The sequence below is a fragment of the Symphodus melops genome (genome assembly GCF_947650265.1).
Source record: "Symphodus melops genome assembly, chromosome: 17".
Taxonomy (NCBI): Eukaryota; Metazoa; Chordata; class Actinopteri; order Labriformes; family Labridae; genus Symphodus; species Symphodus melops.
This window is the reverse complement of record NC_136707.1, coordinates 740,720-755,232: the sequence shown is the minus strand read 5'-3', so window position 1 is coordinate 755,232 and position 14,513 is coordinate 740,720. Positions and strand designations below refer to the sequence as shown.

General features: G+C 43.5%; 1 protein-coding gene across 6 annotated transcripts in view; it reads left to right on the top strand.

The window, feature by feature from the left end:
- The first annotated feature begins 3,680 nt into the window (after nt 1-3,680).
- junbb (JunB proto-oncogene, AP-1 transcription factor subunit b) overlaps nt 3,681-14,513 on the top strand; it is a 36,939-nt gene continuing 26,106 nt past the window's right edge. For 4 of the 6 annotated variants that reach the window (XR_013781047.1, XR_013781048.1, XM_079366309.1 and 1 more), the window contains exon 1: nt 3,681-4,002. The gene's annotated coding sequence lies outside the window, so the exon portion shown is untranslated. Of the gene's footprint in view, nt 4,003-8,749; nt 8,820-14,513 lie in introns of all 6 variants that reach the window. The other 2 variants (XM_079366305.1, XM_079366304.1) reach the window with 2 other exon arrangements.

The following is a 14,513-nucleotide window of genomic DNA, read 5'->3' as shown; positions in this document are numbered from 1 at the left end:
AACAGCTCGCTGCCCCAGTACTCTGCTTAACAGGTGATTTGTAAAATCTGAATTATAAAGCCAGATACAGACTTTTTTTTATGATAAAGCTAGTATAAGCTACATTACATTATTTTATTATGATATTTAGAACTTAAGGAATAATATTAATTTATTATGCAGTTCACAAATATTGCCAATTTGGATAAAATATCACCTCTACAATTGTTTTTGTTGTTGTCTTTATTATCATGAAAAATCTTCCAGAGTTCAACCATACTGACCTCATCACACAAGTGGGGGAATTACAGCTTTAAGAAATCTTAGCAAGTTTGTGTCAGAATCCTTCCACCCCCCCTCGCTTTTTCGTACTATCATTAACATGCTATCACCCACGCACGCCCGTTCCTTGGAAATCTGCGTGTTTGCACGTCTCCTTTGTGCACTCTTTGTCGCTGTCACACATCAAATTTAGGGGGTCATTTGCAAAACTACTCTGCCCACTGCTTCCTGTTTGCTTTGGCAACATCAACCGGTGACTAAGGTCCAGGGAACACCTGTAGTCCATGAATTATTTGTCATGCTATCCAAAAAACCAGTCTGGTCAGAACAGCTTCTTACATCTGGTTTGATCATATTTGTCTGGCCAGAGTTCCTGTTTTTCTAGAATGTTCTCTCACCAGAAGAATGCAAGTTTACCTATTCCTCTTCAGCCTTCACTGGCTGTTACTATAACTGACACTTATAAAACATAACTCCTTGTCTCTCCCAGCTGATTATAGTTTGACTTTAATTTTGCATTTCTAGCATCTTCATATTTGTTTGCACATGGAGATCTCACAGCATGCACAGTGTTTGTGACACAGGTCAAATTTCATGTAAGGTGAGTTGTGATTGGAGAAGAAGAGGGTCTTTTTTAAACACCTGGGAGGAAGTGAGGTTCATGACCGGAGGGCGGGTTAGCCGAGAAGTTTTTTACCCACCGAGGGATAGGTCAGAGCTGACTAATGCCTGAGTGGAAGGAGGTGTGTTAAGGACGCAAGTGAGGCCTGGCTCGAGCAGAGGCCGACTATTTTTGGCCAGCTCCTCTTCCTCTACGCTAATTCCTCTTTTCACCCGTTCTCTCTTTCCTTATTCCCCAGATGTGCTTCCTTCCTGAAAGTCTAAAAGGCTTTACTTCTCCTCTTTTCCAACCCCACACTGACGCACTTGCCTCCCTCTTGGGGGAACTAAGGGTGTTGGTAGGGGGGGGGCCAGCAGCTTAGATTGAGTAATTTTTCCTTTTTTTGAATCTTGTGGTTTTGTTGTTTGGAAAAAAAGGGGATAGTTCCTGTTTTTTAAAAATCTGTAAGTGCAAACTGCATTCTGCACGCTACAAGGACCCACTTGTGCAATCTTTGTGAATAGTAAACAAGAAACCACATCTTTCATGTCTTTGCTTAAAGGCGCTGTTGACTCTAAAAATGTGGTTTATTGACGGTAAAACTATACTTGGTTTGAACTGTAATGCAGGAGAATGAATTATGAACTGAATATATACAAATTAGGAGGATTACACAACTACTTCAGAAGCTGTACATTCACAGTCCAATATTTATCTTTAAATTACATGGCAGCTAAAATGGAAATTTTAAATCTTATATTGCATCATATATGTGATGGGGTTTATGTAAAAATTGCTATTACATTTAGTAAAGCCAACTGTTTGTTGGAAATACTTATTGCCTAATAACCTAGAGTTATACCACAAGTTCCTTTGCACTGATTTGTTGCAATGAATGTAACAAGAGTGATTTTGGCCAGTGCAATTAAAGGTCACAGATCCTCCTCCTCCTCTTCAGGTTAAATCCTCTAAACATGTGTGTGAAGTGTGTTGTTGTAAATCCACTCTGATCCTGTATCTGATCATGTCTATAAACCCCTCTATTTCAGCCCTGCTCAGAACAGGCTGTTTCTGTGTCTGTAGCTTTAAATATGTAAATGAGCTGTGTCTGGCCACGCCCCCTCTCTGGAAGGGCTCGGGTGTACTCGCTGCTTTCTGGCTCCATGTCCTATTGTTTACGGTGAGAAGGCAGACTCAGAGGGCAGAACAAACACCTAGCTGTGGGAGTGTCACCCACCTGGGGGAGGGGCTACTGCCCTTTGTGATGTCATGAAGGGAAAATCTCCAAACGGCCTGTTTGAGCACACATTTTCTGAAAAGTGGAGCAGGCAGAAGACGGAGAGGATGGACTTTTCTCATCATTTATGAATGAATCAGGTCATTTTTAGGGTATAGTTCAACCATAAAATTCTCCTACAATTTGTGAAAACCTATCCAAAATCAATCCTCACATTCCTAATTTTTAATGGTTGATGTGGTGTGGAGAAACAAAAGAGTAGATGCACCTTTAAATAAAGGAATGCCAGTAATGTGCAGCCGTGCCCGGGCATTTGGAGCTGGAATGTGCTGGATGCTGGCAGCGGTTTTTATTTTCCCCTGCAGCTTTCCCAGGTGTTGAAGCGAGAGGAAAACAACAAAACCTAGGAACACAGATGGACAGGCTATGAATAAAGAAGAGGGCGTGGGCATAGAGGCTGAAAAACACCCATGAGTCTGATCAGAAAGCACTTTTCTAGACATGAGGTCACACATATGGGTACATGCTGTCAGGACATGTAAAACAGAGGAGGGAAACGCTGAGGTTTTATGGCCCTCTCTGCCTTATCAGCTGTCTCCTCCCACGCTCTCTAACCACAGATTTATTTCTTTGTGAAGGGCAGGTAGGCAGTAATAACCTCACCTCTGACAGGGAGTGCCCCTCTCCTGAATACAGACCTGCTGTTGACCCTCTGAAAGGGTGTCTGCCTTTTAAAACCAAACCTATAAAATCTCAGATGAATCGCAGCACGTGCTGAAGATGTTTCTAAAAAAAAGAAACTTAATTCAACTTCTCTCCTCTGACTCAGTGATTGTTGTGTCTGTGCCACAGAGACCTCTTCTATTATATAACAGCTGATAATTACCATCCTTCTTGTTGATATATATCCTAGAATGACTCACAGTTACAGCAGCTGTCAGACCCTCTGCTCCATTCAGGCCTGACCCCGTTAAAACAGTAAACAGGCGACCTTAAAAAGAATGAGCCCCCCTGGTTATGTCGAGATTTCCATTAAGAGGATCAATCTTTAGGTGAAAACATACTCTTGACACTATGTTGAAAAAATTATCTAAAGAAAGTGGAATGAAGAAATCGAGAACATCAGAAAGTAGCGAGAGAGAACTAACTGAGTTGAAAATTGTATTTTGTTTTCAAACTCAAATAAAGGTTGCTTAAACTAACTTGCTGGACAAATTACGACATTGCATTGCGAGTGGATCTTCATGGATAAATGATGAGTGTGACATGTTTTCTTGATTTGTGAAGAAATATGTTGTAAGATTCATTAAAATTGGTAGCAGATGCTGGAAGAATTTTTTTTGTTGGGACACATCTTAATATATCGTTTTTATTGTTTTGGTTATTTAAATAACACTAGTCTTTATACAGTAGGTTGCAGTAATGCACCTGAAAGCTGAAAATCACCTGGAAAATTAACAGTAAAAAAACAGAAGAAGAAAAAAAGGAAACAAATAAATTTAATGTCATAAAAATATCAATATATACATAATGAGCAAGACACATCTGGCCTAAAAAATACATATCTAAAAACGTATTTACGTCATGACGTATCAGTGACAGCGTTGTTGTTGACGTTCACCTGTGCCGCTCTTTTCCTTCCAAGTGAAGTTTGATGTTTTTTGATAAAAGAAATATGCTTAAATGAAACCTTTCGTAGTCTAAAAGTCACTTAAAAGAGTTTAATCTCTTCAACTAATACAAAAAGTTCGCACTAACTGGCTCGTTATGGACGGAGTTACGATTCACGGACTGCTAATTCGCGCTAACTAAGGATGCTAACTGCTAACCTGTTGGTGAGAGGAGGACATGGAGTTTAAGGAGGAAGAGGAAGAGGACTATCTAAAGAAGAAACCTCTAAACTGTAAGTAAGCGACATGAGATAAACGTTGTGCTATCTCTGTTATGTGTGCCTTAAATCTCGGAGCTGCTAGCTAGCTAGCTGGAGGAGCGTGTTGCTGTTTCCATGGCAACAGAGGATGAAACGGTCTGAAAGGCTTTGACATTTGTGTTGACTCTGATTTGGATAGTTGTTTTGTGTAATTGTTGTTTAATACTTTGTCTACAGTTGGCTCATTCATTTGGGGGCGTTTTAGCCTTTATTGTAGAATTAGCTCAGTAGATATTAAGGATGTAGTGATTCACTCAACTTACGATACGATTCACGATACTGAGTTCACGATAAGCTTCTCTCATGATTATTTTTTTTTGCTATAATCGGGAGGTGATTGGAGCGTCTTGGTGCTGTTTGTGTATTACCCCCGTCTTCTTGCAATATTTGCAGTTTACAGTTTTTGTCTTGGGAATCAAACATGCTTCCACTGCCCTGATAATGACCGGCTGACGCTTTACAATATTTCAGCTATTCGTTTTTCAGAGAACCGATAACAACGTTGACACCTTTGAATTTATTTTAAACTGCCTCACGATTAACCTTCACATCTCTGGTACATGCAGAGTAATGAAAAACAGGTATAACAGGTACAACCCAATATTGGTATACGGTTAATCCTCTAACACAGTCCATCGTTGTCACGGTTTCTGTAAAGCAGGAATGCTCTGCTTGCTTTGACTCAAAGAAGTTTTGGTTTACTTCTGTTTGGGTTTGTCCAGATCCAAGTTCCTGCCCCTCTCTCTCTCTCTTTCTCTCTCTCTCTCTCTCTCTTTCTCTCTCTCTCTCTCTCTCTCTTTCTCTCTCTCTTTCTCTCTCTCTCTCTCTCTCTCTCTCTCTCTCTCTTTGTCAGCTGCTTTCTGTTTCAGTCTCTCTCTCTCTTTCTCTCTCTCTCTCTCTCTCTTTCGGTCTCGTACACACAAACAGGCAGCACATGGCCAGTGCGAGTGAGTCACAATGGCCTGCTAACAAGTGGCTCTTCTCTGGGAGAGTCCCTCTATGTGCCCTTGTGATTAGGGCCAATCCCCTGAGTGTATCAGGTGCATGTCTGCTCGGGCAACGTGAGACTCCCTCTGCCTTCCATTGTCTCAGCTGACAATGAAAAATTGCACGCTGAAACTTACATAAATCCTGGTGCAAAGTCCTAATATATGAAAGACTGTCACGCCGACTTGAACGTATAAACAGAATTTAAGTGGAAGTAACCGTGTGCAGACTAGGCCCTCTTGAACTGAAGCAACACACATCATGAGTACAGTATTTGAGAGGTCAGTGGATAGAGTAGGACATTGGGAGGAAGAGACGGGAATGACGCAGGAAAGAAGCCGCAGGTGGAAGTCAGAGCCGAACCTGGGCCACCTGCCCGGAGGACCAGATCCTCAGCACATATGCCGTGACACAACCGCCAGGATATCAGCACAGCACAAAAACAATAACACTGCACATCATGATGCTTAACACCCAGTATATGGAGCATGTTTGTACTAGCACGTCTCTGCTTAGGGCATGGCTGTGCTTTGAGATAAGTCCTTATGTCAACACGTTGACTGCGTTAACATGATAACGTCACACAGATGTGTAAGGCTCTGCTTCTGTCTACGTTCAGTGAGTTTGCATGGTGACGTTTTCTGATTATCTTAACAAGCTGATGGAGATCAGTCAACAATTCACAGTTTTTTTAGTTTCTGAGAAACTGATGGATGAAGTCCCTCAGACTTTTTCCATGTCTCGTCTAAACCTTAGAAGAAACTCGGAGGAGTTCATCCTTAGGGAGCCACAGATGTATTCCTTAATATAATAATTACCAGGATGTTTACATGGACCATCAACAGTGACAGTATGACTAAACATGTTGACATTGTGATTAATTTCTTTAAATATAAGAGTGTTCATTTGTCGTGTTTTGACTGCAGATAAACAGCTGTTTTCTTACCTTGAAAACACCAGCTGTTTTTTTTTACTGTACATGAACAGGTAGCCCGTCTAATTAGTGTTTGTTTATCTTATTGCCATATTGCTGTCATCAGGAGCATGCACTGTATAATATCTGCAAATATCACACCTTGCAGTGTCCAATATAGTGTCATTTAGTGGTCATGAATGTAATAATTACTGTGCAGAAGTAATAACAGGCTGGAGGTGCAGTACTTAAGCCAGCTCCCTCCAGCACATGTTCACAGACCTGGAGACACACCTCACACACCCACAATCAACTGTAACAATAGCTGAGCGTGCAGTACTCTACGCCTAGTAGACACAAGCCAGGTGTAGCTGTCCTCCGCCCTGTTTGCAGACACACACACCCTTTACCAGAAGAGTGTGTCTCAGACAGAGCTGCATGCAGAGCAGGGTGGTGGTGTGCTCGTGGAGCTGCTGCTGCTGCTGGCTGGTTTGATGCTGACGAGGGTGTGTGTGTGTGTGTGTGCGTGTGTGCATGTGTGTGTTAACAAGATGGGGCCTGCTGAAGGCCTGTTAACCCAGGAAAACCACCATTCATGTCAGATGTGCAGATAATGAGTGAAGTTAAAACACACTAAAACACGAGAGAGAGAGAGAGAGAGAGAGAGACAGAGAGAGAGAGAGAGATAGAGATAGATAGATAGATAGATAGATAGATAGATAGATAGATAGATAGATAGATAGATAGATACTGTCTAATTGATTGAAATGAATTTGTGGGATGGAGAGACGTGTGCAGGAGTTTGTCTGCAGTTTGTGTTCATTCAAAGCAAACATTGACCCGATATTGGGCAACTAGGACTTGTGCTTTTGTTGCTAAGTTACCAACACAGGTATGAATAGTGTTGATCTTACTTGGATAATATCAAAGTGTAGCTATCTTGTTTACGAACAAACTTACGGCGTAAGACTTAAAATGCTGAAAAGAAAGTAAAAGAAGTATCAGGACAATACAAAGAAAAGAAAGTGAACAGTATTAAAGAGGCATCCAGTGAGGGTGTGTGAATGACTTGTAGCTACAGGGATGAAACTTCCAAAAGCGTTTTCATAGGTTTGCTCTTTCCCCCACTTTTTCTAAAGTGAGAAAAAAAGTTAAATCAGTGCTTGTATTTTTTTCAGCACATTTATCTTCACAGACTTGAGTAAAGAATGTGTGTTTTTGTGAAAACGTCATTTCAGACCTTAAATGTACGTGTAAAAAAAAAAAAGTTGAGTTATTTTTAAAGGATGACCAAAAGCAGAGACCTCAGAAGCCACCAGTCCTGACCGTTTGCTGGGTGTGAGACCAGATATTAATGAGTTGTCAACCACACCTTCAACAATTTCACAACTTCCTATTCTTCGTGTCCGCACACACACACACACACACGCACACACACACACGCCCATCTTCACCCTGCAGTCTGCAGCTCTGTCCTCTGCAGCCGTTTTAGCTTAATTGATGCCCTTCCCTAACGGCCGAAATTACAGCCAGGCTTTGAGGTCAGAGAGTCGGTTGTCAACAAGTGTGTCCTGAGTGAAACCCAGCTCTTCACCCACAGAGACACTTCACCTGACTCAGCACACACAGGCCTGTCCACCGCCATCAACACGCTGCATCTCGCCCTGCCCTGATCCCGCTGCTAACCCCGTCTGTGCCCAGTGTGACGGAGACTCACAGGGGAGGGGGGGGGCTTGTTTCTCTGCCTCCTTTGTCCTTCTTCATCCTCATCAGGATGCATCCAGTCGGACACGGAGGGCAACAAATTAGGCTCACACGCACATATTGCAGAAACACACAATGAAGGCATCTGCATACATTACCCTGCTTAGGATGTTAAATTGAATTCCTTTTCATTCCACTGGCTGCACATAATGCACCACAAATCTAATCAAATTCAATTTTCCAATTACACACACAGGGTTGGAATGAAAATGAAAGATGTGCTGGATTCACGCCTGAAGATATTTCACTCTAACGCAAAGCATAAGCCTGCAAAAAAAAAAAGAGTGTGCACATTTGCATTTTCTTTTTTTTTGTGTGTCGTTTATGTGTTCACCGAAATGAGGACAGAAATATAGTTCATACCACCATGCATGAGCTGAAGAATCTCATGTTTTATGTATTTATTTGATTTAAAAAAAAAAGAAGCTCTTTTTCTTCCTGGTTTGCTTTTGAACGGTGGCCTGTAAGTGCAAACACTGCAATAGCTAAAAACATTACTGTGAGGAGGAAATTAGTTGGACTGTTTCTTAACTCATAACGGGGTCTGTTGCATCTCCAAATGTTCAGTGTCCGTTGTCTGTGCATCAACCATGAAGCTTTGGAATAAGAACCGAGTGGAACAGTAAGAAAGGAGGCTTCCCAACAAACCCCCCAAGGAAGTGCGCCAGCCGTGGATAGAGGCCAGACCTCGTATTGCAGCTGTGCTTCATGCCATTGGGCCCAAAAATACTTTTTACCCATAAGCTTACCTTGTAGGGAAAGAGATGCCTGTGAATCATTTTTTGAAGATACATCAACGTCCCAAGATGAACGCATACAAATCCTGTTATAAGATCATTAGGTCCTAAAAGCTGCAAAATGTGATTAAGAGATTTTAATTGACATAATGGTCACAGAACAGGCTGCAAGCCAAAGACCAGTGGGCCCAGCAACCTTAAGAGGAACAGAGACAGAGCAGTAAAGCCACGTGTGTGTGTGTGTGTGGAGTGATGTGTAAATAAGGATGTGTACTCTCTGTCCCTGTTGCTCACTTGTTGCTCTGTGATCCGTCTTTAGCAGAGTCAGCACAAAGCCAGTGTGGACTGATCCATTCAGACATCCCTGACAGTGACTGATCCAGACTCAGGTGAACTAGCTGTCCCCGCGGCTCGCACACACACACACACACACACACACACACACACACACACAGCTGATTGAAGTCTGACTGACACACTGTGACACACAGGCGGCTGATGAGCTGAGACAGTGAAAGCTGCTGACCACACACGTTGTCTCTTCTCTGAAAGATCAATCGGTCGGTGTGAACGTGCGCCTAGCCTGTCACTCTCTCATCTGCGTTCGGAGAAAACTGAGGCGCCGATTGAGAAGCTGAGGCCGACCGTGAGCGCAAAAAAAACCTCGCAGTGCTTTGAAGTTGTGATGGCTATCTCAAGGTCAACACACATTAAAGGTCGCACAAAGAGATGTACGCACAAAGAAGAAGTGATAGCACCTGCGGTTTGAGAGGTAATTACAGGAGAGTGAATCGAGGTTCAGTTTAAAGGTGTTTGAGAAGGGAGTTGTCATGTAGGATTAGAGTCTGGTTGAAGTTTTAACACCCACAACCTTTAAACTCTCGTCGTAAGGTCAGCTTGAATTCCTGCCTGGGAAACGCCTGCAGCATCGCTCTCTTCTTAACCGCAGCTCACTGTGACACCTCTGTTACTGGGATCTGTGGGAGGACCGGTCTGTTATCCTGGATCATGTTGTCTCATCTGATAACATTTTAAGAAGCAACATGAGACATCTGGTAAAGTTCAAAAGTTCATTAAAATACTTTAAGCGAACAAATAAATGAAGATAAGAAGTAAACGTTGTTGAGCTAGCAGCGTCTGATAGAATATATTAAATGCATCTTTGAAAGGAGGAAGTTTCACTGAGTTCTTCTTAAAGGAAGAATATGAGACGTGTTGATCCAGTAGGTGTCGCCCTTGAGCGCCAGCATTAAACCAAAACAAACTGCTGTTAGGCCACGCCTCCTCCGTACTGAAGCCTCCGCTCTCCACTCACGTTCGCGTGAAGGAGTCACACACAAAATCATCCTTTACCCAACTCTCCTCGTCTGTGTCAGCATGCTAATGTTAGCGCTCTTCAGTTAGCTCGGAGCTTCACACTGCATGTAAGCCGACACAGAATGAGCGCAGCGTGTTCTTCTTCTTCTTCTTCTCTAGTCTTTGACTCAAACAGCTTTTATACACAAGGGGAGGAGCCATGTAAACACAGCTCTGACAACAACACAGCCAGCAGGACTCCAGCTTCTCCCTCACTGGAGACAGTCAGGACTCACACACACATTCACACAGGACACACTGGAGTTATGTTTTATTATTGATGTGTAAAATGTCAGTTTATTTCGGTCAGTACTTCCTTGCCTGCTGATTTAAATCGTGCTGATTGATTTACAGCTTTGACCTGCAGTTTCAGGTCACTGGTGAAGTGCTACTTCATGAGTGAAGCATTTTCACTAATAACAGATAAATATGTCTTCCTTCTGCAGAACATCAAAACTAAACCAAAGGGTGGAGTTTGATTTGGCATGTTCAAAACAAAAGTAAAAAGTGGAACAAATGAAATTCATTTTTACACCTGCACCAGCCTCTCTCTGGTCTGGAGACGTCCTTTATGAGTATTTCTGCTTTGTGGACTTTACTTACTCATCGATTCTCTGTAAGTTAAATGACCTAAAATCTGAATTTAAGTACTTTGTGATTAACTGTTTTATAGCCAACGGTCCTCAGGCCGAACTAAACATTGAGGTCTATAAAAATGTCTTCAGGAAACATGAAACTTCAGAGCTCTTTTGAAGTGATCCTCTAATCTCTTTTAGATTAATACTGAATTCATTTGGTAAACGCCGATCTCAGCACTTTGAATCTGTGGTAAAAAAAAAAAAAAAAAAGAAGGCCCGTTTATGGTGCAAAACAGAGCTGTATCTGTTTTTAAGTGCTCCCTGGATTCATGCCCTCCCCCGCACTGCTAACTGACTTTCAAACGTCCGCCTCACTTAATTAAAGCCGTTCGCCGGATTGGCCCGTTCACAGAGGGATGAAACAGTCCCAGAGACAAACATTAACCCGGGGCCTGACCCCGCAGCCTGTCAAGAAGATGAACGTCTGGGACTGGAGGGGGGAAAAAAAACAGCATTCCTTTTCCCGTAAACCGGCACAGGGGGTGGAGGGAGGGAGGGGGGTTTTGGGAAGTTTGGTGAGTCATCACTTTTTCTTTTTCTGCCGGCGCTCCCTCCTTTCTGCAGGGGCAGCGTGGAGCACAAATACCTCCACGGCAGATTGCCCCGTCATGCTTTCAGCGCGTCTCCGTTTGAGCGTCGCTGCCTGACCCGCAGCTGTCCGCACGGCTGTCTCCCTCATACTCTCTCTTTGTCGGGTCGTCCTCTATGAAACCTGAGCAGATAACAAGTTAAGACTTACAGCATGAATAAACAATGAGCCTGCAGTGACTTGAACCGCTGCTGGCTCGAGCCGCCTCCGTTTGTCACTCAGGTTTGTTCTTGTGAGTGTGTGCATGTGTTAAACAGTTTGTGCGATCGGGTCAAATGCAGCGGGTGAGATGAGTCAGTGGATATCTGCTACCATGCTGAGAATTTATTACTCGCTAACTCCGTCTTGTGTGACAATTACATGCTGACGAGTGCTTGTAAAACGATGACGGAGCTCAAATTGAGGAGCTTTTACAGCAGTTCTGCGTGCACCCCATAATGGAAAGTGCTTAAAGTTTCATAGAGAAAACCACAGATTTTATTGCTTTACTTTCTTGTCCTATTTTTGTGTCAGCTCTTTTGTGTGACCACTCGTTGGCCCTTAAAGCACTTTGTTCCACTAACTGATCATCGACATCATTTTGTGGTCGGGGACTCTCCCCGGAGGGGCCCCCTGCACGCCGCACAATAACACCCTCTAACCTTCTATTAGGGGCCGCTCAGCTGCAGGAGTCCAGCTTCTCTTTCCACCGTCCAAAACTACACACACACACACACACACACACACACACAGACACAGACACAGGATATTTATCACCCTTTAATGACAGACTCTACAAAGGATGATGTCACCGCCTGTAACACAACAACGTACAACAAAAAGGGCAGCGGTCCCGCTCTCGCCTCAGTTCGACCGCGGTGACCTCACTTGATTGATAGGCCTCAGTCTAGCTCGCCCCTTTGTGCCCTTTCTGCCCGTCTTGCGGCCTGTCGTGGTTTTCGTGGCACAGGAGGCCTCTGAGCTGCTGCTGCTGATGACTAACGGTGAGTAATCAAAACAGTCGTAGAAAACACGGCCTGCCTCACAAAGATGGTTGTTCCCATTAAAATGTCATCGAGCTCTGATATAAAGCAGCGTTTGCTCCTGCGGACGATCGTCTCTCGCCTTTCTCATCTGTGCTAGACGGACAGTCTGCCTGCGAGCACGTACTTAAAGCAGTTTGTGCACACAGCCAAAATATGTGTGTGTGTGTGTGTGTGTGTTTCATGTTTTGAATTTAATATGTCACAAATCAGATTGTGTTTATACCTGATTTAAGACTCCGGCTACAAAAATAGAAGTCCCAGTCGTTCCTTGCAACTGCACTCTGTCTTAGTTTCTTGAATTCATGACAAGGCTGCGGTACCGAAACGTTGCCAATGTATTAGTGCAGTGTAGTCAGTTCTCTCTCTCTCTCTCTCTCTCTTTTAACTGCGGCAGCTTTTGTTTTGAAACATGACTAAATATCTGAAGTTTTATTAAAGCTTCGGCCCCTTTTCGATTCTAAGGATCCTTCAAATAATGGAGGCTGTTTTTAAATGTGTGAAACTCACAAATATCAGAGAATTGAAAGTCTGTCAACCTTGATCAGCACCTGTCTCTCTGTCTCTCTCTCTCTGTCTCTCTCTCTCTCTCTGTCTCTCTCTCTCTCTCTCTCTCTGTCTCTCTCTCTCCAAAACACATCTGTTTTTTTGAGGGGAAAGATTCTGTTGCTTCAGAGGAAAATTCTTCACACAACTTTTCTTAATGTACCCGACACACAGCGAGTCCACAGACACTTAAACACAAACACGTACACACTCATATGCACTCATGACCAAGCCTGTATTAAGTTAAGAGCACTGATCTTGTCCCACGGCAATTACACACAGCTCCTTTTAGTTTCCAGTAAAGGTAAATAACTCCAACAGCATTTCTCTGAATGTGATCCCTTGTGTATAAACACACATATTTCACTAATGCACTCATCAAAGTCCTTCCGTTTAAAATGCAGAAAAACATCTTAACAACCTCGAACGTGATTTATGAAAAACAAAATCCATTACTCCTTCAAACCCCCTGCCTGTGGTTTTTCCTTCAAACGGGCGCTCTGCTGGCTGACTCACGGGCTGAAGTACAGCGGATTTCCACTTCCACTTTGGCCCGTTCTTCAGAAACGGTAAAGAAAAAACAGCGAGACGGGGAAGGGGAACGGAGCGGAGGCAGAGCCGGAGATCTGGAAGCGATTAGAAGCTGGCAGCTGCGGGTTGGAGAGGCTGATTCAGAGAAGGATGGAGAGAGGGAGTATATGGCACATGATTGCAGTAATGAATTTAATATCTGTGCATGTGCAAGGTCATCAATGCAGAGCCTTTTGATCAAGCAGCGGGGAAGATGAGCAACGTGAAAAGTCTTTTTCTTTAAAAAAAAAAAAAAAAGTCTTTACAAGTCACACTGCTGCATTTCCTCTGCGGAGCCATAAGGTCTTATCTGGCTGTTTATCTCGCCTTTTTATTGGCTTTCTATTTATTCAACACTTCCTTCCTCTCATGGTTTGTGAATACCACACAACCACACAACCACACAACCACACAACCACACACACACACACACACACACACACACACACAGCAACACAAATGTCTTTTACTCTGAATGTGCCATCAAAATAATCCTCAAGAGAGAGATTCAGAAATTCAACAACGACAGGTACAGCGTCCCGTCAGCTGAATCCATCCCAGTGCTGTTGATGGGCCAGTTATGGCTCAGCACCAGTATGGAGGCTCAGCAGGTGGATCAAGCGTGGCGTGGGATTTCTCCAGTTTGAGCACTTTTACTATTTGAATGTGTTGCTGCTGTGTGAGGTTTGCAAACGGCAGGCCGTCAGAAGGACGTGCAGAAACTTGAGGGGAAATATTTGGAGTGTGGATATTTTTTTACAACAATGGCGGTTATTGGAAAGTGCTGACTCCAACTACTTTCAGGCTGATCACGAGAGCGGAGGGGAGTTGTGCCAACATGAAAGAGCTGAGAGTTTATTAAGTCAGTAATAGCGTTGAGCTTAAGTGAAGCCTACAACACGCCTGCCTGTCAGTCAAATCAGCCCCGCCCCTTATTATGCATTTCTCCTGACATTAATATGATACAAACAGTTAGTAAATAAATGCACCCCCCCCCGACACACACACACACACACACACCTTTTTATTCAGATAGGACTGTGGATTTAGTGAGAAACCGGGAGAGAGAGGGGAGAAAGGAAAGCTGACTTGAACCCTTGGAGGACGACAGCCTCCGTACACTGGGTGGACTCAACCACTAGGCCATCGGTACCCTTACAAAACCATTTTGGAATGAATGCATGTGAGTCAGGTCGCAGGTTGGAGAATAGAGGGAGTGAAACAGGTTTAGCCATAAACAGAAGCTTTCAGATTTGATCCAGTTTAGAGAGTCTGAGGAGAGAGAGGCCTTCGTTACCCCACCGGGGGGGCTTCAGGGGAGTTCACCTTTGACTCACCAACACAACACGACTCATCCTCGGC